General features: G+C 43.4%; 1 long non-coding RNA gene across 1 annotated transcript; it reads left to right on the top strand.

The window, feature by feature from the left end:
* The first annotated feature begins 335 nt into the window (after positions 1–335).
* LOC144381058 (uncharacterized) lies at positions 336–24,627 on the top strand. The gene is made up of 2 exons (XR_013445473.1): positions 336–1,254; positions 23,593–24,627. It is a non-coding gene; the product is annotated as an uncharacterized LOC144381058 (long non-coding RNA).
* Positions 24,628–24,886: the final 259 nt, after the last annotated feature.

The following is a 24,886-nucleotide window of genomic DNA, read 5'->3' as shown; positions in this document are numbered from 1 at the left end:
AAAATATCTGGGTAATTACTACACTCAGGAAACTGGCTCAAATCCACCAAGACCTAAAAATAGCGAGTTTCGGGACCGGTGGATTCTTTTCTCATGACAGCGAGGCCTCCAGGGCCCAGCCAGGCAGCGGGGGGAGGCGCGGGCCCCCTTTACAAGCACAGTGGGAGGGTGGACCCGGAGACCTGCTGGCAGAGAGCTTTCCAGCGAATTCCGTGCCGCCAGAAAAACAGATGGAGGTGATGCCTGGGCTGTCTCCAGCCCACCAATCGGCTGTGTGTTGAGAAAAAGTGCTCATCGGAATGCCTCCTTCCTTCTGAATGTGAGCCACAGCAGGACGGTGGCCAGAGCGCCCCCCCAAGCCTCCGCAAAGGGGGCGGGGCACAGCACACCGGAGGTGGCGGTGCAGTGCGGTGGCCGGGGTGGGTGGGGGCAGAAGCAGGGAATGGCCACAGTCCGCAGAAACCCAGGGCGGCACCCTGAGGATGTGCCCGTGATCAAGGGCATCCATGTCTGAGGCTGCGAATCCGTCAAAGAGGCTACAATCCTCCTCCGTAAACAGATCACTGGTTGTGAAAAGGGCGTGCGGTTCCCCAGCAGCGAAGAAATGGCAGGTACTGATGTCCAAGAACACGGTCCGGGCGGAGACGCTCTTCTCTGCCCTTGTCCACTCACCGATGTCCTTGAAGTGAAGGAGTGTTTTCATTCCAGCCTCACCTCCGGGGAACCGGAGCCCTTGGCCCGCCCCAGCCCGAGGCCCGCCGGCGGGAGGCGCTCTGCGCCCGTGGGTGACTCCCTCAGAGCCGCCCGCACCCTCCGCGCCGGCCTGTGTGATTCACGGAGGGACAGGGGGCGTCCTGGGACCCCCGCTCCGCGCCGGCCCGCGGCGATTGCGCGTAGGGCTTTTAAAAGAACCAGGAAAATCCCGCACTATGCACTTCCCAATGCCCCGGACCGAGGACAGGACGGAGAAGTCTGGGGACAGAACCGCATTGGGACCTGTCAACATTTCAGGAGTCTCCCCTCCACGCCCGGGGTGCCCGCCGACCTCTGAGCCGGCCACTGTCCGGGAGACCCAAGTAAGGGGATGAGACACAGGTTTTGGCACTGGTCTGGAAGCAGAAGCACTTCCTAAGTAAACACTGTAAGACTGAGGCGCGTTGCGTAATTCGTCAAGTGATATTTAGGAACTCAACACAACTGCTGACACCTTGGATCATCTGGGTGCTTCGACTTGCAAAGAAAATGTCACTCACGGTAAAAGGAAATATGCAATTTATTTTGTCTTCCTCTCTGGCTCCATCAAATAGTATTTCTAAAATTCGCTTCCATTCTTTTTGTAATGGAAGGTGTGCTTTATTAATTGGAACACTACATTTTATCATAGAGTTGGAGTCGGCTAAGCTTCTTCCCCAGAGAAGCTGGCTCTTTTTAGGACAATGCACTCAGCCGATTTTAGAGACAGAGAACATAGTTCATGTTCTCCACAAGACACAGCTGTTGGAGAGGGATGGGAGGAACTTTCGTCGCGTTCTTTTACCACTGATTTCTAAGAGCGAGTTAGTGAAATTTGAAGTGTCATAGGAAATAATCGCTGTAATTATGTTGGAGGTTAATAAAGGCTTGATTGGTGATGGACAGATGAATCCATTTCATGTCTAAACAATGAAATGACAAACCAGTTTGGTGACCATTGAGCAAGTCAAGAGTGTTTTCAAATTATTTTGGGAGAGATAGAAAGTGGTGTTCCCAAAGTATCTTATTTGCAGAATGCCCAAAGCAAACAAAACATGCCAGCCAGGCAAAGGCGTTTCCAGAATCCGAGATGTGAAGCTAGCTGTGAACTATGATTGCCAGCACTGGTGCATTCCTTACGGTCTACTGGTTAGTTTTTAAAAGGTAGAAAAGTTAAAATTCAAATTGGGACAGCTTAGGACCCAGTCTCCTGATGTCTAAAACGTGACACATAATTTCATGGGAGAAAAAATATTTATGGTCAATTTAAGCTCAGCACTGGAAAATATTTTCTACTTCTGTGAGGTTTGGTTTGGTTTGTTTTTTTTTTGATGTGAGAATTATTTGAGAGAAAAACATATATACTATTTTCAACTAGTGGGTCATGAAACATAAAATGACAGTTTGATGGGTTAGTATAATATTTTAAGAATGATGATTGAGGGCACAGGGCTGGCTCAGTCTATGGAGCATGCGACTTTTGATATCAGGGTCATGAGTTCGAGCCCCATGTTGGGTGTAGAAATTCCTTAAAAATAAATAAATAAATATAGAATAAAATATAGCCCAAACTTTAAGAATAACGATCAACCAAAGCAAAGAGAAGAGCTATTTATAGGATGCTTTTTTTGTGAGTCATGCTTAGCATTTCCTCCCCCAGTCAAATACATATATTTCCACCATCTGCCTTTATATCCTACATTTAAAACTTTAGTGCATTTTGAATTGATTTTCCTATAAAATGTGAGGTAGGAAATCTAATTTACTTTTTTCAAACAATCATTCAGTCCAATTACTATTTCTCTGATTATTGAGATTATGACATACTAAATTCTTACAAACACTTGTGTGTTTCTAAAGGTTATTTCTGCTCTGATCATTAATGGTCTATCCATTCCATGACCAGAAAAATACCATTTTAATTATTAGATTGTAAACTGATCTGTTTAACGTCTGGTAAGGGGGGCTGGTTTCCCTCCTCCAAAAGCAAATGTTATTTTACAAGAAACAAATTACCGTTGTATTCCAGTAAATGTGTTGTTCTAGGTAAATCTTAGAATAATTTTTCAAGGTTAAAAAATAGAATTCTATAGATTCAAATGTATTAACTATTACATTTTTAGATTCTATGAATTAGTTCTACTAAATTATATTAAATATATATAAAAATTAATACGTCTTCCTACCCAGAAGGATATTTGTCAACTTCACTTATTCAGAAATTTGTGTCTCTGAATAAAATGTTATTAGTGACTTTACAGAGACTCCGCATATTCTCTTTAAGTTTATTACTGGAATTTTTTTTTATTAAAAATATAGAGATGATTTTTTAAACTTTCCTTGTTATTGCTACTATATCAGAAAGATACTGATTTCTGTATGTTGGATTGTTAACCGGCCACTCCATCTGAGTTTGTTATTAATTAAAGCAGTTTTAAGAAGTTGATTCCCTTGGGCTCTTCAGGTAAACAATCAAATTGTCTGTAAAGACAGATAATGCTGCTTACTACTTTGCAATATGCAGCTTCATGTTTTTCTCATCTTATCTCATTGTCTAAAATTTCAAATCAATGATGAACCATACCAGTGATTGAAGGTTTTTTGTATTCTTGATTTTAAGGGGAGTGCCCATATTTTTAAATTGCTAAATATACTTTAATTGATGGTTTCAAATAGGTTATTAGATTACAAGAAAATTGCATTATATTCCTAGTTCTGGAAGTTTTTTTTAAATTCAGAAATGAATATTATCAAATATTTTATGTATTTATATTAAATATATATTATATTTTATATTTATCAAGAATGCTATAGCCTTTTCCCCTTGACCTAGTTATTCATTCAAGAATTATAAAATGGCTTCATTTATGTTAAATTATTTTTACATTCCAGCAACAAGATATACTTAGACCGGGGGGATTATTACTGGAATAGACTACTAGACAATATGCATTAATATTTTTTTTTTTTTTTTAAAGATTTTATTTATTTATTTGACAGAGACACAGCGAGAGAGGGAACACAAGCAGGGGGAGTGGGAGAGGGAGAAGCAGGCTTCCCGCGGAGCAGGGAGCCCGATGCGGGGCTCGATCCCAGGACCCTGAGATCATGACCTGAGCCGAAGGCAGACGCTTAACGGCTGAGCCACCCAGGCGCCCCGCATTAATATTTTTTTAAAGTTTTTGCATCTGTGAGTCTTATGTAGTTTAAATATTGGCATTTGTTCCCTAAAGATTTCATGATAATGATTTGTAAAATTATCCGACCACAGCAACATTACTGAAGACAGATTTTTTATAACTTCTAAAATTTCAAGAGCTCTTTCCTGGTTTCCTATTTATCAAGTCCTCTTGAGTTATTTGCATCTTTCTAGCAAAACATCAGTGTTTTCAAGTTGATATAGCATGAAGCCATGTTTCTAGCAATTTCTTTTTTGTATTTCTGAATAGTTTTGCCTTTTGTTTTTAAGTATTGTTGTTTGGTAATTGAAGATTCGTTAAAGTTATGTAATCTTTCTGAACTGTACAATCTAACAGTATAAAATGGCCACCTGTCTCTAGTCAATCCTCTTTGTCTTGTATGGAAGTCAGCATTCTATCAGAAAAACAGAGCCACTGTTAGTACTATGAGAATAGGAGAATAAGGGACTTATCCTAGGAATTAGGGCTTACAGGTGTGGGAGGAGCTCATCGAATGAAGGTCTAGAAAGGGAAGGGGAGGATCAGAGAAGCTATTCACCAGCTCACTGAAGCCCCAGAGCTAGTGGACATAAGGTAGTTTGCAGGTCTAGCCTCCATAGTGGGACCACAAAGGGTGGTGCCCATGGCAAAATCTAGGAAAACTTCTGCCTCAAGGGAGATACTGCCTCTGAGTAACTGCCACCTATCTTATAGGTGCCTGGTGGTGGCCTGGGGACATGGTTGGTTAGCAGGGCCAGCAGTCAGGAGGATGAGTTGGACCCAGAGCAGGGGAAAGTAAAGACAGCGAGGGTCTACCAGTTGTCTTTGCACTTGCCTGTCACTATAGCTGACCATGACAACCTTCTATGATTAGTGACTTCTGCTGCTAAGGCTGAGCATTCCCACCTTCCAAGTTTTGTGCATTTCTCCTTTCAACTCTAAACAGAACCATACAGAAAAGGGGGTTCTGGGATATGTAGTTTCATTAGTTTTCACCCAGTTTATATAATACAAACCAACATACATTGAGTTATAGTTTATCTGGCATTAATTTATAATTGCTATTTTCATTTTGATATATTTTCCCAATATGCTCTGAAGCATACTTTGATACTTGTTTAAATAGATTTTTTTCCTGATTTTAAAATAAAAAGTTCTCTAGGTAACCACTATAAGAATATTGCAAGAATGTATGACCGATATTAATGTGGGGAAAATAAAATGATGCAAATACTGATTAATTCATAAGAAGTCATGAAAAGAGAAAAAAGGAACATAAAGCAGAGGGATGGAATAAAAGGCAAACAGTGAAATGGTAGATACAAACACAACTCTATCAGCAATTACATTAAGTGTAAACAGCCTAGATACTCCATGAAAAAAGATGAAGACTGTGACTCATAGCTTTTAAAACCCAACTATACACCATTTACAAAAAACAGACTTTAAACATCAAGACACAGGACGGTTGAATGTAAAAGGATGGAAAATGATATGCTAGGTAACCAAACCAAAAGAAGTTGATATACCTACACTGATGCGAGACAAAGTCAACGTTAAGGCAAGAGGGTTACCAGATATAAACATCTGAACGTGATAAAGGGGTCAATTCACTAAGAAGATATCACAAATCTTAATCTATGCATCTGATAACAGAGCTTTAAAATATATGTAAGCAAAATTGACAAGACGTAGAGGATAGATGAATTCACGATTATAATGGTAGATTTTAACACATTTCAAATGTGTTACAAAATGATTAAAAGCAAAAAAAGTTGAATAATACAATTAGCAAATGACTTAATTGACATATATAGAGTACTGCCCTCTAAACCCACAATATGGACATTGTTTTGAATCATACATGAAGCATTTACCAAAACTGATCATGGCTGGGCAATAAAGCCAGTCTCCAAAAACTTTTCAAAGTTAAAATAATAAAGAGAATATTCTTCCTACAGTGGAAGTAAAGTGGGGGGGGGGGAATCTAGAAAATCCCCCAACTGTTTGAAAATTAAACTATACAATTCTAAATAACCCATGGGTAAAAGAAGAAATCAGAAAATACATTAGAGAATATCTGGAAGTAAGGGATAATGAAGATATGACCTATTAAAATCTGTGCTGGAAAGCTAAAGCTGAGTGTGAGAGAAAAATTCAAAGCCTGAAATTATTTACAAAGAAGACATGCTGAAAGTCAGTCTCTCAAGAAACTGGGAAAAGAATAACAAATCTAAAATGTAGAAGAAAGAATGAATAAAAACAAGGGCAGAGATCCACGAAATAGAAAACAAATTTACAATAGGGAAAAAGCAAAAAGCTCTTTCTTTGAAGACCTCAATAAAATTGATCAAGAAAAAGGAAAAAGACTATCCCGAAATTAATAATACAGTATATGTTAACTAACTTGAATTTAAATAAAACCAAAAAATTTTAACTAAAAAAAGGAAAAAGAAAGAAAAAAGAAAGACTATATGTATAACCAATATTATAAATGGAGAAAGGGAAATGACTACACATCACATAGCCATCCATTTTACACACTCTTTCAAAGAATGAAAAAGAAGAGATGACTTCCCACTCAGATTTGAGGCCAGCATTAACATTATTACCAAAACCCATCAAGGACGTCACAGAAAGGAAAATGGTAGGCCAGTCTTTCTTTCGAATGCAGATGCAAAAATCCTAGATAAAACATAAGTGAAATTTAACAACATATGAAAATCATAATACATCAGGTCAAATTTGGGTTTATTACAATGTAAGATTGATTTAACACTTAAAAGTCTATGTAATTTGCCACGTTAACATCAAGAGTATAAAAACCATATCATCTAGATAGATGCAGAAAAGTAAAACATTTTATGAGATTTAATGCATTTTATTTTATTTTTTTTTTAAAGATTTTTATTTATTTGAGAGAGAGAGAGAGAATGAGAAAGAGAGAGAGCATGAGAGGGGGGAGGGTCAGAGGGAGAAGCAGACTCCCCGCTGAGCAGGGAGCCCGATGTGGGACTCGATCCTGGGACTCCAGGATCATGACCTGAGCTGAAGGCAGTCGCTTAACCAACTGAGCCACCCAGGCACCCCGAGATTTAATGCATTTTAAAAAACACCAAAACTCTTGAAAACCTGGAATAGAATGTCCCATCTTTGATCTAATACAAAACATAAACAAATCTTTAAGTAAACCTCTTAATGATGGAATATTGAAGCTTTCCCCATAGATCAGGAATGAGTCAATGATATCACACAATTCACCATTATATTGTAGGTCCTATGTGTGTGACAAGCCAAGGGGAAAAAAGGCAGAAGAATTATAAAGAAAGGTATAAAACTCATTATTTGCCGAGGACATGATTGTGTACCTGGATAAGCCAATGAGATCTACATAAGGTATTCACATTAGTAAATTTAGAGAGGTTACTGAATATAAAACCAAAACACCAAAAAATCCATTGTATTTCTAAATGCCAGCAATAAACAAGGAGAACAAGAAATTTCAAAAACGCATCATTTACAATAGTGTAAAAATCAAATACCTAGAAATAGATACATCAAAATATGTGCAAGACCTTTACATGAAAGCTACAAAGCATCCTTGGGAGAAAAAAGCGCTCTGTGAGTGGAGGGCTTTTCATCTCCATAGATTGCCAGCATTGTAAGGATGCCAATTTTCTCAGATTGATCTGTGGGTTGAACCCAATCCTAAGCAAAATTCCAGCATCCTGAAGCTTGGCAAGCTGATTCCAAAAGTGGAAATGCAAAATGCTAAAATAGCCGAGAGAATCTTGAATTAGAACGAAGTTGGCTTCCTTCTGCTCTGACACTTCCTTCAATGTCTAACCTAAGCACATCAGCTTTTTGTAGGCACGACTCACAAAGAGCACATGCTTGTATTTTGTTTTAAGGAACTTTCTGAAAGTTTTCTTTCTCACTCTGGGGTATTACATCATTTATATTTTTTTATTCTGGTTGCTACATTTCTGCTTACTTCTCTTATCTTGTTCTTTGGATTTATCTTCCACTTCTTTGTTGTTTCTTCCTTTTAGTTTTTTAAATTTAATTTACTTTAACTTAATTTTTTGGCTGGTATGGAGGAGGTGCTTTATAATATTCTCTGGTCTTTGAAAGTTACATATCCTATTTTTTAGCTCTAGCAATGATTACATTGATTATTTTTAATACAAGCTTATGTGCTAGCCTTTTCTAATTCTCAGGATGAAGGTTTGAATGTCACTTTTTTTTTAAAGATTTTATTTATTTATTTGAGAAAAATAGAGCACAATCAGGGGAAGGGCAGAGAGAGAAGAAATAAACACCCCACTAAGCATGGAGCCCCAACAGCTCGGCTCTATCCCAGGACCCTGAGATCATGACCTGAGCCAAAGTCAGATGCTTAACCGACTGAACCACCCAGGCGCCCCTACATGTTACTTTTTGATTTATCATCTATTGTCGTATCTCACCCAAGCCTCCAAGTACACACACTCACATACACACACCCCACAGTGATTGCAGTACTATCTTCTATCCGCTTTTCCACATTTTAAATATAATCTGGCATCTTATATCCACTCATTTAATTTCACTGTTTTTTATATTCTAAACCCTCTTTTTTATGAATACATGCATTATTTACGTTCTAAGAGTCCTGTGCTCACTCTCAGCCATGTGGTAACTTTTCTTTTCAGGCCCAGCTTTTGCCTTACATCTTAGCTGGGAGGAACACATCTTCACCTAATGCACTCCAGGGTTTTGAGCTAGGAAAACTTGAGTCTTTTCTATCTTTTGACGAGGTGTATTTTGGGTTGTTTTGGCCACTTCCACTGACTAAAAGTTCAAGTGGGATAAAGTAAAAATGACATGAAATAATAGGAAGAAAATGTCTGAAAGCATTAACATTTTTTAAAAGAGAAACATTTTGAAAGAAAAACAATTGGAGGAAACTTGTCCTCCCAGATATCAAACAATAATGTAAGAGTATAGTATTCACACACATATAGTATATTGAATAGTATAATATATTCCAACAATATAGTATCTTGTGTCTAATAAATTAATAAGCAAAATAGCGAACACCAAAACAGACCCAGGCAGATGGAGAGTCTAGTGAATGAAAAGATGTGGTATTTCAAATGCCTGAGGAAAAGACGAAGCATTGGCTTTTCTTAGGGAAAAAAAAAGATAAAAATGTGGCTTTGAAGCAGAGAGTTCTCAGATTTCAGAAACATCAACGCAGGCGGCTCTGTGTTTGGTCCCTGAGAAGCAGGTGCGTTTGAGTCACAGTTGACACTTATCTGAGCCTGTGGTGGCGTGGGCGCATGTGCAAGACTGTGCGTGTGTCTGTGGTGGTGGGAATGTGTGTGTGAGGGAACGTGTGGTGTGTGTGCGGTGTGTGAGTATGTGTGAGTGTGTGAGTGAATGTGTGTGAGTGTGCGGTGTGTATGTGTGTGTGAGTGAATGTGTGTGAGCAAATGTGTGTGAGCGAATATGTGTGGGTGTGTGAGCGAATGTGTGTGAGTGTGTGAGTGAATGTGTGTGAGTGTGTGGTGTGTGAGCGAATGTGTGTGAGTGTGTGAGTGAATGTGTGTGAGTGTGTGAGTAAATGTGTGTGAGTGAATATGTGTGGGTGTGTGAGCGAATGTGTGTGGTGTGTGAGCGAATATGTGTGTGTGTGAGCGAGTGTGTGTGAGTGTGTGGTGTGTGAGCGAATGTGTGTGAGCGAATGTGTATGAGTGTGTGAGCAAATGTGTGTGAGTGTGTGGTGTGTATGTGTGAGTGTGCGAGCAAATGTGTGTGAGTGTGTGGTGTGTGAGTGAATGTGTGTGTGAGTGAATGTGTGTGAGCAAATGTGTGTGAGCGAATATGTGTGGGTGTGTGAGTGAATGTGTGTGGGTGTGTGAGCGAATGTGTGTGAGTGTGTGAGCTAATGTGTGTGTGTGGTGTGTGAGCGAATATGTGTGGGTGTGTGAGCGAATGTGTGTGAGTGTGTGAATGTGTGTGAGCGAATATGTGTGTGTGAGCGAGTGTGTGTGTGTGAGTGAATGTGTGTGAGTGTGTGGTGTGTGAGTGAATGTGTATGAGTGTGTGTGAATGTGTGTGAGCGAATGTGGTGTGTGTATGTATGTGAATGAATGTGTGGGGGGGTGTGGTGTGTAAGTGTGTGTGTGTGTGTGTGTGTATTGGGGGATGCAGCTGTCTGTGGAGCGTAGGAAACCGCCTTTTGAGAAGCATTTTATTTTTAGAAAGCGGGAACAGAAGTGGCGAAGGGAAGATCAGATGCCGCAGGGGCCGATCTGCAAAGGCCTTTACATGCAGCGTCCCTGGTCACCTCTAACTCCATGATGGGAACGTCCCCATTTCACAGGTAAGAAAGTGAGGTTCAGGGTTTAAATATCCTTCCCAAGATTCCAGTCTTGGGCGGTCTGAGCCCAAAGCCTACTCCTTGCCCCCTGTGGCGTGGCCTCCGCGTGGGCTGTGTGTTTCCTGCGCCGGGGCCCCGGCCACCCTGCCCCAGGCGCGGCCCTTGCTCGCTGTGCGCTGTTCAGCTGTGCTGAGTGTGCGGATGAATGCCACAGAGGGTGGCACTTAAAAGTGAAGGTCACCCTTTCATCCGTTCCCTGCACTTGAGTCGTTACTCTGTGTGGTCTGTTCTTAAGTGTAGGCACATGTAATAGCAATGCTCTTGAACTTGGTTCTTCTGATCCCGTCCCACTGAACGCTTCGTAGAGTCTGTCCTGCAGTTTTATCGGGTGGCCTTTCCCGGTCACAGACCCAGCCTCACTGCCCATGTGTCAGAGCACCTCGCTGGACACTTGAGACAGTTCTGCTTCTCAGAATGGCTGTGTGGGAACAGCACGGAACAACTTCCAGCTTATAATTTGAGACTCCCAGAAAAAAAAAAAAAAAGAAACTGTCTAGTATCCTAGAAGAAATCTGGCCATCTGTTGGTATACAATGTCGGTTGACCTTGGCCCTTCTCTTTATACACACCAGGGCTTGAGCAGGGCAGCTGGGGACAAGACAGCCCAGGAAGGAGGTTTGCATGTGGTCCTGGCCCTTTATACAAACATCTTAATGTCCATCGGGATTCTAACACACACCTCCTGTCAGGAACCCCTGAGCCCTCATAGCCGCTTTCCTCCCTCCATCAGGACACAGGCGTGATATACCCACTGGGCTGCCCGCTCAGAGAGAACCGCCAGAAAGACAGAGTGAGGCCTTTGCAAATCGGAAATTTAATTTGGTGGAAATAGTTGGGCCAAGTAGTTGAATGCACTTGTCAGGCTGATCTGGCCTTGGGGGAGATGGAGGAAGGAGCATAGAAGCTGACCCTGAGGACAGAGAGGAGTTCCTATCCAAACTGCTTGACCAAGAAAACATTCCAGGTCTCCAGCTCTGACAACTAGCTACCAGGAAGGTAAAGACAACTTGCAGGTTAAAATTATACCAGAGTGTCTCTACATTTCTATCAAGCCCAAGCCCTTCCTGGGTCCTGCAGGTCTAGCCTGGGTCCCTCTCCAGCCCATCCAGCCCCTTTGACTCCACTCTACCCAACTGCAGCCACTTTGGCCTCCTGGCCATGCTTGGAGTGCCTGGCCAGTTCCTGTGTCTGGAAGCCCCCCCCCCCCCCATGGCTGACTCCTCACCTGTCCCGCCTTCACAATATCACTTTCTTGGAGAGATGGTGGTGGATATCGCCCCCTGCATTTCCCCACCATCTAAAGAAGTGCTGTGGGATGAATGGTGTCCCTCTAGATTCCTACATTGAACCCTAATCCCAGAACCTCAGAATGTGACTATATTTGGAAGTAGGGCCTTGAAAGAGGGGATTCAGCTAAAATGAGGCCATTGGAGTGGCCCTAGTCCAACAGGACTGGTGTCCTTATAAGAGATTAGGACACACATGGCATGTCGCCACAGAGAAAAGACCATGGGTGGCCACAGTGCAAAGGGGCTCTGTGCAGACCACGGACAGAGGCCTCAGGAGAAACTGAACCTGCCCACATCTTGATCTTGGACTTCGAGTCTCCAGAACTGGGAGACATAAACGAGGAGGAGAACACAAGCCGGAGAAATGTAACCAAAACGGAACCATCTTACGTGTGGCCCACTGATGCACATCTGAGACATACAGATGTGGCATTGCTAAAGGGTCTCATGACTAATGTTTTACTAGGTAATAAAGGGTAACCTATCTTGACAAGAGCTAACCCTCTCAGGTCCTACAAGCCTCACTTTCAACAGACACAAATTCCTTAGAGACTTTGCTATCCCTGACGTCCACTAACTACAAAGTACAGAGTCAGCCACTCCTCTCAATCCCAGCGCAGCTCTTCCTACCCACGCTCCAGCCCCTGTGCCTAAATAAAGGCACTTTTTGCACCGAAAATGTCTCCAGAATTCTTTCTTGACCATTCGCTCACTACCCCACATCATATTTTGGCTCCCAATGTTGGGCCTATCTTCTCATCTGGACCCCGAGCCACGGTTTAAACTTGGTCAGTGACTCCCTCTCCTTTACTCTCATTCCAGGGGCTCTTCAAGGAGTGTGGTCTTAGTGGAACATGTTCACGTGGATTGCTCAGGCTGCAATCCTCTAGCCCGGGCTACTCTACAGGGAGGAACAAGAGCCTACCTTTTGGCTGGAAATTAGTGCCCTGGCCAGAATGGTAATGAGACCCAGAAACTTGATGCCCTCTCTTTATTCCCATCCTTATTACAAAGTTGTCCATCTAAGGGCAAGAGACAGTCACCTAAGTCACCAGGACGGCTGCCAATCTTAAGACTCCCGGATGAGGTTTCCTCCTCATTGGTCTAATGTGATCCCCTTCACATCCCTGGTCTAGCCTCTTCTGGCCATGGGACCTCCGCATGGAGCCAGCCAAAACCAATATCCGATTGAATTAAAACCCAAGCAGGAACCTGCTTCCAAGGGAAGCTGGCTGTGAAAGACCACATGTGTTGGAATATCGCTTAGATCATGATGGATTTCTATCTTTACTGCTTTCCTCTACTAGCTGCTTACAGTATTGGGTAATTTCCCCTTGTAAAACTTTTCTAGTGTTTTCCTGGGTTAAAAACAGTGGGTTCTTCTCAGCACAGCACCTTATTTAGGTCCATTCACTGGCCCCCGTTTGTAGTATAGGACGTAAAGGAGAAGTGGAGGGATCCTGGCACAGAAAAGCTGTGTTCATAGCAATTTCATTGGAGGATGTCTCCAGTTGCTTTGACACTAGGAACCTCTGACATATCCTGCATGGGACTCCCCCCAGAAGCCGGGAGGGGGGATTTCCTTGGTAATGGACCTTCTCTACTTTTCTAGGAACATGGGTTCTTCTTCAGTCCCCAAGGATTCTCTCTTGGGATGCTTTTTAACCCACCAGAATCAATTCAGATGGCAAGATTTAAGAAAGAAAAGCCTGATCTTCTGTAACACTGCATCGCCTTGGTACTCCCTAGGAGATGAGGAAAAATGGCCCATTAATGGGACATTAAACTTGAATATGATCTATCAGTTAGATCTCTTCTGCAGGAAACAGGGCAAATGGATAGAGGTATCTTCATGGCCCTAAATCAGGATCCCAACCTAAGGGTCTCTTGCAGAATGTGTTTGGCCACTAGCCAGGCTGATAAACCCCCTCCTGATATATTGGATGATGATTATCTAAATAGGCCCATTCCTCCTAATAAACCTAGGCTAACAGAGGAATCGCAAGCCTCTCCGCATAAAGAGGACATTGATGCTCTCACTAGCCCTCCTCCTTACAAGCCTCAAGACCCCTCTGCTCCCAGCCCAGCTGGACATACCAGGAGCAGAACTCCCTGTCTCCTGGGAGTTCCCCCTAAATATCCCCTTAGGGAGGTTGCTAATGGAGAAATAGGCACTATCAGAGTCCATGTCCCGTTCTCCATAAAACAATCTTAGGTCGATATTCTGAGAACCTTTCTCAATTTATTGAGAGTTTTCAACAAGTAGCCATTATGTTTGATTTGACCTGACAAGATAATATATACACATATATATATATGTGTGTGTGTATACACACACACACACACACACACACACACACATATATATATATGGATGATATTACATATATCATGCTATCTTTGTTGCACCCTGGAGGAAAGGAACCGTATCTGGACAGGGGCTCCAGAGTTTGCTGTCCAACTGGCCACGAGAGATAGAGAACGTTATCTGGTGGGGGCACTGCTGTCCCAATGACTGAGCCACACTGAAACTATCAGGAAAATGGAGGAAGAGAGAGACGGGATCCTATGATCACTTGCCTGATAGAAGGAATGAAAAAAGGATCTTTCAAACCTGTAAATTTGAACAAAATACAGAAAGTCCCTCAAATTGCTGATGACAACCCGGCTCTGTTTCAGGGTGGCTTAATAGAAGCTATTTGTAAATACACAAACCTGGACCTAAGACACAGGAGGGAATAACTATTTTAAACATGCACTTTATAAATCAGTCGGCATCTGACATCTGCTGAAATTTAGTTTTTCTGGTCCTTCCGTCTTGTTCCACTCCATTCCTTGGATGAGACTTAATATATAAACTAGGGAGTAGGTTTGCTCTTACTAAAGAAGACTATAGGTTGTCCTCTTTAGCACCTGGAGAACCAGACCCTTACCCTGATATCCCTTTTAATATCTGGAAGGTAGTAAACCCACAGGTCTGGGATTGCGATGTCCCAGGATTGACTCTTAAAGCCCAACCAGTTAAAGTGACCTTAAAACACCCAATCACTGTACCTCATAAGAGACATTATCCCTTAAAACCAGAGGCAAAATAAAAGCTGGGTTACAACCACTTATAGACAAGTCTCTCAAACATGGTATTTTAGGGCCTTGTCAATTTCCTTATAACACTTCAATTTTACCAGTAAAGAAGCCAAATGGGAAATATCAAAAGGCATAAGATTTAAGAGCTGTAAATGAGGCAGTGGGCCCTATTCATCCCAAGGTACCAAATCCATATAGTTTTCTCACCCAGGTTCCTGGGGATGACAAGTGGTTTAGAGTACGTGATTTCTTTTTTTTAATTTAAATCCAACTAGCCAACATACATCATTAGTTTTTGATGTAGTGTTCAGTGATTCATTAGTTGAGTATAACACTACTTGATTTAAAAGACGCCTTCCTTTGCATCCCTCTAAGTGAGGAAACACAGCCACTGTTTGCTTTTGAATGGGCCTCACCTTCAAGCCCACAGGCTGCCAAATAACTTGGACAGTCTTGCCATAGGGTTTTAGAGACCATCCTCACTTATTTGGGGCTGACCTTAGTAAAGACCTCCATGAGGGATCCTTGCCTCAAGGGACTATAATTCAATATGTGGATGATATTTTAATCCGTAGTCCCACAGAGGAAATGTCTGATAGCAATTCTATAACCTCACTTAATTTCTCGGCAGACAGAGGTTATCACATCTCCGCTAAAAAGGCACAAATATCTAAACAGAAAGTATAATATTTGGGGTATGAACTAACACCAGGTCATGGAACTCTATCTACTGTTAGAAAAAAGATTCTATTCGATCTTGAGCCCCCAACTGCAAAGAACTCCACACTTTCCTAGGCATGGCGGGCTTTTGCTGCCTGTGGATTCTTGGACTTGGGCTCTTAGCCAAGCGATTGTATGATTCAATTAAAGGCAAGAGCCTTTACTCTGGACTAAAGCCCAGCAGACACCTTCAAAGCATTAAAAGCTAAGCTTTTATCAGCCCCAGCTTTGGCTCTACCTAACTTAGAAAAAACCCTTTTGCTTTACGTGTGGCAAAAAAACAGGGTCAAGTTTTGGGAGTTCTGACCCAAAAATGAGGAAATAAAATGAGACTGGTGGGCTATTTTTCAAAGGCACTTGACAATGTAGCACAAGGGTGGCTGGCTTGTCTTCGAGTGGTGGCTGGGATTGCCCTCCTGGGAAAGGACCTCAGAATTTCCTATGGGACAGTCTCCTGTGATGACATCACATCAGGTCCACGTGTTTTAGAAACTAAAGGCCACCGATGGATGATGGGAGTGCCAACTTACTAAGTACCAGGCCGGGCTTTTAGACATACCTGAAGAGGTCCTTGAGACCTGCCAGACTTCAAACCCAGCTGCCCTTATGCCCGGACTTGACCATCGCACTCCTATAGAACATAATTGTTCAGAAGTTATCGATCTTGTTTATTCTAGCAGATCAGACTCGGAAGATTCTCCTGTTGGTAATGCAGATGGTGAAAGGTGTGCTATGGCCCATCTAACACAGACTATCGAGGTCACAGCCCTCCCAGCAAAAACATCTGCCCAGACAGCAGAGCTAATAGCGCTCCTTTGTGCTTTACAATTGGCAACAGGTCTTGGGATAAATATCTATACTGACTCTAAATACGCTTTCCTAGTCCTACATGCACGGGGCAATTTGGAAAGAGAGAGGGTTATTAACAAGTCACAACTCTCCCATTAAATATGGACCTGAAATAATAGCCCTTTTAGAGGCTGCACACAAACCTAAGACGGAGGCTGTAATTCACCGCAGGGGACGTCAGAAGGACACGTCTAGAGACTCTAAAGAGAACGACCCGGCGGAGCGTGCTGCCAAGCAAGCTGCGCAGAGCCCGCAGGTCCTGTACGTGCTGACACCAGGAACAAATACAGCCCCGGTCTACTCGGACCAAGACATCCAGGTAGCCCCAGAATGGGGGTTTTCCAAAAATGCACAAGACTGGTTTATAAATGACAGAGGAAAAGTCTTTACACCCAAAGGCAACCAATGGAAACTAACACAGGGTATACCTCAGGCTACTCATTTGGGTAAAAAGGCCCTGGAACAGATGATTAGGAACACTTTTGATGGGGTTAACTTAACCATTACCAATCATGTGCTGTTTGCACCCAAGTAAATGCAGAGGGCGCAATTATCGCCCCCTTTAAAACCAGTCCAAAGTGGGGGGACATATCCTGGGGAGGACTGGCAACTCCATAAGATGGATTTTACAAATGTCATCTTATAAAGGATACAAATACTTACTGGTCTATGTAGACACCTTTCCTGGATGGATAAAAGCCTTCCCTTGTGAAACAGAAAAGGCCACTGAAGTGACAAAAAGTTTATTAAGGGAAATTACCCCTAGAACTGGATTCCCTCGGTCCACACAAAGTGACATTGGACCATCTTTTATTGTACAAATAACTGAGCAAATAGCTCTGGACTTAAAAATTAACTATTTGCATTCGGCCTGGCATCCACAATGTTCCAGAAAGGTGGAAAAGGCCAACCACACCTTAAAATGACATCTTGCCAAAAGTAAGCATTGCCACTCAAGAAAACTGGGTTACTCATTTAGCAGTAGGACTTCTCAGAATGAGAATTGCCCCAGAGCAACGAATAGGGGTAAGCCCCTTTGAATAACTATCTGGATGCTTGTTCTCACTGTAGACCTGTCAAGAGATGGAGACTATAATGCTTTGTTGAATTATTCACTTGAGGCTGGGTTAATCCATAAATCTCTACACCAATATGCAGACCATATCCTCCCTAAACCTGATCTGACATTTACTAATAACCCACCTCATATAGACCCAGGAGATGTGGTTTATGTAAAGGATTGCAAGTCTAATACAGTGGGGGATTGACTCCAAAACGGAAGGGCCCCTACAGGTCATATCATGTATCACCACCACAATTAGAAGGCCATTCCTCGTGGATTCATATATCAAGAATTCAAACTGTATCTTCCTCACAGGACCCCAGGGTGCCAGCTTACATGCTTTCTTACTTCCGTGATCATGTAGAAAACCTCAGGCTTCCCTTCAAATGACAGCGAACATTGTACCTCTCTTTCTCATTCTCTTTTTTCCAATTTATACTGATAATTCCTTCTTAACATGGGCACAGCATTATGCTGAACTTCAAAATCAAACAGCGTGCTGGATACATGGGATTCTGCCTGTATTCGGCACATCTGGTCTGCCTTGGTGGGTCTCCCCATCATGGGGCATTCCTTGTGTATTTATGTCTCAAATATGACCTGTGACCCAAGTACTACTATATTTCGTGATAGCTCTATCACAGAGCAAAATGTTACCCTCTGGCCTATGATCAGTGCCACCCGGAATCATCCAGGCCATAATCAGATCCCAAACCAGTAAAGTTCTGACTGAATCTACTCGTCCACAAATGAATACACACCAGAGAATGCCTAAATGATAAACCCCACCTTATCAGTATACACAGGATGGAATATATCAGATCTGGGACGGATATGTATGGCTCACCCCCACAATAGGATGGCTGAGTCAGAAAACAATTCTATGCTGGGAACCGAGAAACCATACTTATGATACATGGGCAACTGCACAGGGCAGTTAAGATGCCTGTCATCAGAAATAGGTTCACAAATCATGGTTCTTCAGGCCACCGATTAGTCTGCTACTGATTAGACAGGGAGGCCCAGAACGAGGCAGCTGGCTCCTAATGGGACCCAATGGCTACTCGGCTCTAACCTACGGCCATGGCTTCCCCCAGGCTGGCTAGGTCACTGCACTCTGGGTTTTGCCTGGATGCACCAACGCACTATGAAAACCATTACTAACATGGCCAACCTTCCAAATTCAAAACAACCGTGGACACGTCCCATGTTTCATTGGTATGACCACCTAACGTCCACCTTTGTTCCCTCTTTAGGACTGGGGGATGTCACTTGGCACATGGAAGCCCTTAATAAGTACACGGTCAAAACCCTAAATGACTCCCCAAATAGCATTGCCCTCTTAGATACTGAAGTAACACAGACGCATAAAGCCATCCTACAAAACAGAATGGCATTCGATGTTTTGACAGTGGCAAAGGGGGTACCTGTGCCATTATCAAAATGGAATGTTGTGTACATATTCCAGATTGTCACAAAAATGTAACAGTGTTGCTAAAAGATATGAATACTCAAATTGGCGCTTCAAACGATCCCTCCCACTCCTTTCATAATTACACTCCTGGACTGGAGGGGGATTTTGGTCATCAAAGGACTCTTATTGGGACTTCTTTTGCATAATAATTGTAATCATGTTTTGCTGTTTTTTCCGACATCTCTCCACCTGGTGCCTAGACTCCTTCATTGCCATAACTTCAAGTGGATGGATGATCCTTTCTACTCAAGGAGATTCATATATGTTGTCTACCTTGGATTCAGCTGCCTCTTTCTTTCAAAATTCCTACATAAAAATTCCCAACTGACCAACATTGACCCATAAGAAAGGATGTCTCTACCCTCCTCATTCAGCAAGAAGAGGTTAGAGAAGATGAAACCTTCCACCCTCAGCAACCCTAAAGGTTTAAGGGTCAAAATTGTTCAGGGGGAAATGAGGAGAATAAAGGCAAGAGAAACGTAACCAAAAAAAGAAAAAGAAAAAATCATGTTACATGTGGGTCACTGATGCACATCTGAGACATACAGATGTGGCATTGCTAAAGGGTCTCATGGCTAAAGTTTTACTACGAAGGGTAACCTATCTTGACAAGAGCTAACCCTCTCAGGTCCTACAAGCCTCACTTTCACAGACACAAATTCCTTAGAGACTTCGCTATCCCTGACGTCCACTAACTACAAAGTACAGAATCAGCCACTCCTCTCAATCCCAGTGCAGCTCTTCCTACCCACGCTCCAGCCCCTGTGCTAGAATAAAGGCACTTTTTTTGCAACAAAACTGTCTCAAGCAGTCTTTCTTGACCGTTTGCTCACCAGCTCCGCATCCGTAAGTGCCCATGAGTCCTGCCTGGGGCGCACTGTTCCGGGAGCCAAGCTCACAGGCAGTCACCCTTGCTCTTCCTGCCCCTGAGCCCCTGACTTTCATTAACGTATAAATTAGACTTCTAAGCACACATTTGGTTCTGTGCTCACTTTGCCCTCCAAGAACTCCACTGAATAGGGGCCACTGCTGCGAAGAAGTCCCTCAATAAATCACTGTTGCGTATTAATGAGTCATTAATTCTCCAGCAAGCAGAAAGGCTCAAACCGTAAAGGGACACTCATATGTCCCCGTGGGTTTGGTAGTTCTCTGGTTCCTGAACTTGTCCGGATTGATTTTTCAAAGGCACTCAGCTCATTTAGGTGGCCTCCAACCGGCTTTACGCCTATAATGGATCGTCAACCTTTTTGGAAACGTTCAAGGCCGTTGTTGCTTGTTTGGTTTTCGGTCACTTTCCCCCACTTTGCTCTGGTTTAAGCTGCCTTATACACTGCATATAAATGAGCTTAAGTTGTTTTGAAGAGATTTGTATGAAATTCCCGGGGATAACTTCTGATAAGCCCAATTCAGACATACAGGAATGGGAGAAGAGTACGCAGTGGGGATACGGAATTTGTGACACTCGGCTCAGACCATTTATATAATTCATGTCATAGAGAAAGTTTTAAGTCTCTCTCAAGACATTGCCCTTTCATTTTGATCCTAACAAACGGGCTCAGGTTGTTTGGGTTTCAATCTTTACAAAATTGCTACAGGATTTTCAAGACTGCTCAGGGTCACCTCTTCCAAGAATCCTTCCCTGACTTTCTCAAGATGTAGAAACATCCCTCCTACCTCCCCCCAACCTTGAGGTCCCATGACAGCCCCACAGTGAACCTATCCCCTCCACCGTCAGCCTGGCAGCCTCCCCCTTCTGACTGGGTTGTGGCTTCCTGGTCCTGCAGGACCAGCGGGCCCTCGATCACTATGAAGGTTGGAACAAATCCCCTGTGAAAGGCGGGGCAGCACAGGCGGGGGTTTTGAGGGCAAGAGCCTGCCATCCTGGCTCCCCTGGGATCTGACCCAAGCACATGGCAGCAGGTGGGAGCCCAGGAAAGCCTGTGTGCTTGACGGCAGCCTGGGGGCTCTGGGGTGAACACAGCAGAGCAGGCCTGCGCCTTCTACACTTTCCTCTGCTTGAGGAACTGTGCCTGTCTCCCCAGGCAGCCTCCAACAGCCCGAGGCCTTAACCTGCCCCAGAGTGTTATCAGCTCTTCTAGTGGATCCCTCTTGAATAAAACTTAGTAATTTTTTTTCTTTTGCATGCATGGTGATATTTTCAAGGGTGGAATTTCCTGAAAAGAGTTGACCACTTGCCTGTAAACGGTAAAGGGATGGTTGGCTTTATGGGTTAACCTGGCTAAGCCATGGTGCCCAGAGATTTGGGCAAACACTAATGCTGGTGTTCCTGTGAAAATATTTTGTATATATCACGAACGTTTATCGTCAATTGACTTTAAGTCAAAGAGAGAACGCTTGATAATGTGGGTGGGCCTCATCTAATCAGATGAAGGCCTTCAGAGCAAACACTAAAGTTTCCCAGAGAACAAGGAATTCTGCCTCAAGGTGGCAGGATCAACTCCTGCCTGAGTCTCCAGCCTTCTAGCTGATTGTGTCAGGGGGTCTGCCCTACAGACTGTAGACTTGCCAGCCTCACAACCATGTGTGCTAATTACTTAAAATATATCTTTTTATATCTATCATTGATCCATCCATCCATCTATCCATCCTATTGGTCCTATTTCTCTGGAAAACTCTGACCGACAAGGTACATATTTAAAACGTGATGCTGGTACCAAAACAAGCGTTCCTGTATAAGGACAGGTGCTGTTGTGTTAACGAAGGCAAGTTGACCCGAGCTCCTGTTCCCTGAAGAAGGCGGAATGAATGCATGACGCAGACCTTGAGCTGGGCCAAGAGCAAGCCTTGCCTGGGGGCCCCATCTTGGGGGCTTAAACACGGTCTCATTTAATCAGAGCAACACCTCTGCAAGGGAACAATTGTTCCCACCTTGCAGGTAAGGAAACTGAGGCTTGGAGCAGTAAGGGACAGGAGGAGTCACACAGCCGGTGAGGGGTGGTTGGGAGTCCGTCCAGAGCTCTAGCTCTTTCTGCAGCAGACACAGGCCCCCAGGGGAGGGCAGGGGAATGAGCCGGGGTTAGAACCCGGCCTGGAGCACAGATGCTCTAACTAGTGGCTGCCCCTCCCCAGGAGAGGGGTCTGCGGCCCACCGCATGGCCTGTGGCAGCCCCCAAGGCCAGATCCAGGACGGGGAGTGGCCTGTGGCCCTTTGGTGCGTGGCCCCACACACGCAGGGGGAGGAAGAGTGAACCCACACGCAGACGTGCACACAAGCACACACAACTCCAGGGCCAAGCACGCCCAGTTCCACTGGTTGGTCCTCTCCTTTCACTATTTTAAAACAAATTAGCTCTAATGTCTCATCAGGTTAAAAATGTTCCCCCACCACTTATCACCTTCATTGGAAATTCCAGTTTCTAGATCCAACACAGTAAATTCAACAAGGGATATAAATATTTAAAAGAAATTCAAAAGCAATTTCTTTTGGAAAGCACAGAATTACCTATTCCTTGAGAACAATCACTGTTTAATTTACTGTGAGTATCCTGCATACTAATTTACCTTATAATAAAATATATCTGCCGTGTCTTTTAAAGTCCTTTTAGAAATGAAAAGTAAATTGAAGTTTTCCTTTTAAGTGCAGGTATGAAATAATTCATAGCAAATAAATGCCTCAAGCATATTATTACATCCCAAAGGGGTTTTCAATAGTCTCTGAGCGGTTATGGAGGGTCTGTGATGGCCAGTGAGTCATCTTATTCATCATTAATTTCATAGTCTGTCTACCACAGATTGGGGGTCAAAAACTTTGGCCCTTGTCAGTTCTAGCTCTCTCTCTTTATAAATAAAGTTTTATTGGGACACGTCCATGTCTATTTGGTCCATACTGTTTGTGGCTGCTTTTGCGCTATCACGTCAGAGTTGAGTCATCGTGACTGAGACCCTATGACCCACAAAGCGGAAAATATTTACTCTCTTGCTAGAAAAAGCTTGCCAAACCCTGCTGTGGGTGGTCAGACGGAGTTTTCCTCTTTTCCCTCCATTTCATCTTCTTTCATCATAATTACTCCAAACCTCTCTTTATATTTAATTTTCAGGGAAAGCTCTCACTATTATCATGAATTACTCATCCTAAGATAGTCTTAATATTATGCATAATATTTTAATATTTAATTATCACATCTAAAATGCAGTGTTCTCAGTTACATAAATATTGCTGAGGTTTGAAGAAAAAGAAGAGAAGAAAGTTTATTTAAGGCTCAGTTCTGGTGGGTTTCTAGGTTTGAAATACAGAGGCACACTGTTCAAGACTGAGCTCATGCACACCTCCAAGCATAGTGCATACACCAGATAGTGTATAAAACACAGGACAAACAGGAGGGCAAAAACCTAGAACCCTGCTTCTTTCTGGTGACTTCTCGATTGTGCTTAAACAAGAAACATTGTAGTTAAAATGGACTGGCTGTTTGGTCAGTGATATTCTTACATTCACTGAATAGGCAACATATTTGCAGGAATCTGCATTTTACTCCTGGGGGACTTAAACTGTTTTTCACTCTGAATAGAAACATGTATTGCATGAACCTTTGTACTTTTTCTGAATTACTCTTCCTGGGGGGGGGGGGGGGGCGTGGTGAGGTTGTTTTTCACTGCTTTCTATTCATTGAAGACATTGATTTGTTCTTTTCAAAAAGTGGAAACAAAATAACAAAAAACTTCATTATTTACTTTTATGCTTAAAAGTGTTTGTCTTTAGTGATCATTGACAAATGAAACACCATCTGACCTTCAAAATCAAATCCTTACTTTCACAGGTCCTGCGCTGAGTGGTAGGAACCCACCCGGAGTGTTGGTGAAGGTAGCCGCAGAGCTGAGCCAGGGCGGGCAGCGTGGTGGCCCTGCTCCGAGCCAACTGGAAACCACCTCCAGTTGGCTCTTCCGTGTTGTGCAAGACCATCCATAAAGCACACATGAGGGCTTTTCTCCCCCAGTCAACGAGACACGAAGAACTCCCTACAAGGAAAAACACCTGCTGTCCTGGCTCCTCAGGACCTGTCACCCATCTCCCGTCTGCCAGCAGTTTCCCCCTGGGACGTTCTACACACCACCACATGGAGCCCCTGGGATTGTCACAAGATGGAAGCTTCCGAGATTTGTGGTCCCTGACTTCAGTGACACCTTGTGCCCTCCCAGCCCTGTCTGCAGACACCGCTGGGGTAATGGGTGTGCTGGAGCTGGCGTGGAGGGTAGATGTCTGTCGCCCCACTCTGGCTACCGGTCTGTGCTGCCCTCCTGACCCCCCCACCATCTCACATGCAGGGAATTTTCACATATGTGGACATACACATACAGAGTCGATCCTCCTTACTCAGGGACTCCATATTCCTGATTCACCTGCTTGCCAGAATTTATATCTCTCCCCCCCCCCCCCCCCAAATCAGCACTTGTAACACTGCCATGGTCAATCAAGGGCATGTGTAGAGTGAGGAAAGAATGTCACCCAATGTGCTCATTTCCAGCTGAGAGAGAACAAAGCCAGACTCTGCCTTCTTGTTTCAACACCCCCTACCGCAAACAAGTGTCCTTTATGCAAGTCTACATAGTACCATGTTTTCCTCACTTGGGGGCCTTTTGTCGATTTCCCGATTTCAAGTGGCTCAAACAGTGCCCACGTGCTGTCTAGTGATCCTGAGGGCAAGAAGGCTGTGATGTCCCCTACAGAGAAGGTGCGGGTTCAGGCATACGCTGTAGTGCTATTGACAGCGAATCCAATGTTAATTGATCAATTATATTAAATAAGGTGTCTTCAATAATTCATTAATTAACAATAAAACAGAATTATATATCGATTGGTTGATGAAAATGTTATGACGAGAGACTCAGAGGAAACTAACCCTGCATCTTCTTTAGGAGCCACGGTTCAGGATTTGCTAATTTGGTGTGTGGTGCAGCTTTGTAGACATAACGTGAATAGCGAGTTTGGGCTGCATCTGACGTCACAGAAATCCGACATGTATCGTGTCCTCGATATAGTCGGGCGTGGTGGCCCTGCTCCAGTGATAATGAAGGACATTGCACAGCATCCTCTGCTCACCTGAATTCCCAACC

This window comes from Halichoerus grypus, chromosome 2 (assembly GCF_964656455.1).
Source record: "Halichoerus grypus chromosome 2, mHalGry1.hap1.1, whole genome shotgun sequence".
NCBI classification, from domain to species: Eukaryota; Metazoa; Chordata; class Mammalia; order Carnivora; family Phocidae; genus Halichoerus; species Halichoerus grypus.
The sequence above is the reverse complement of the archived record's forward strand: the minus strand, read 5'-3'. Positions and strand labels throughout refer to the sequence as shown.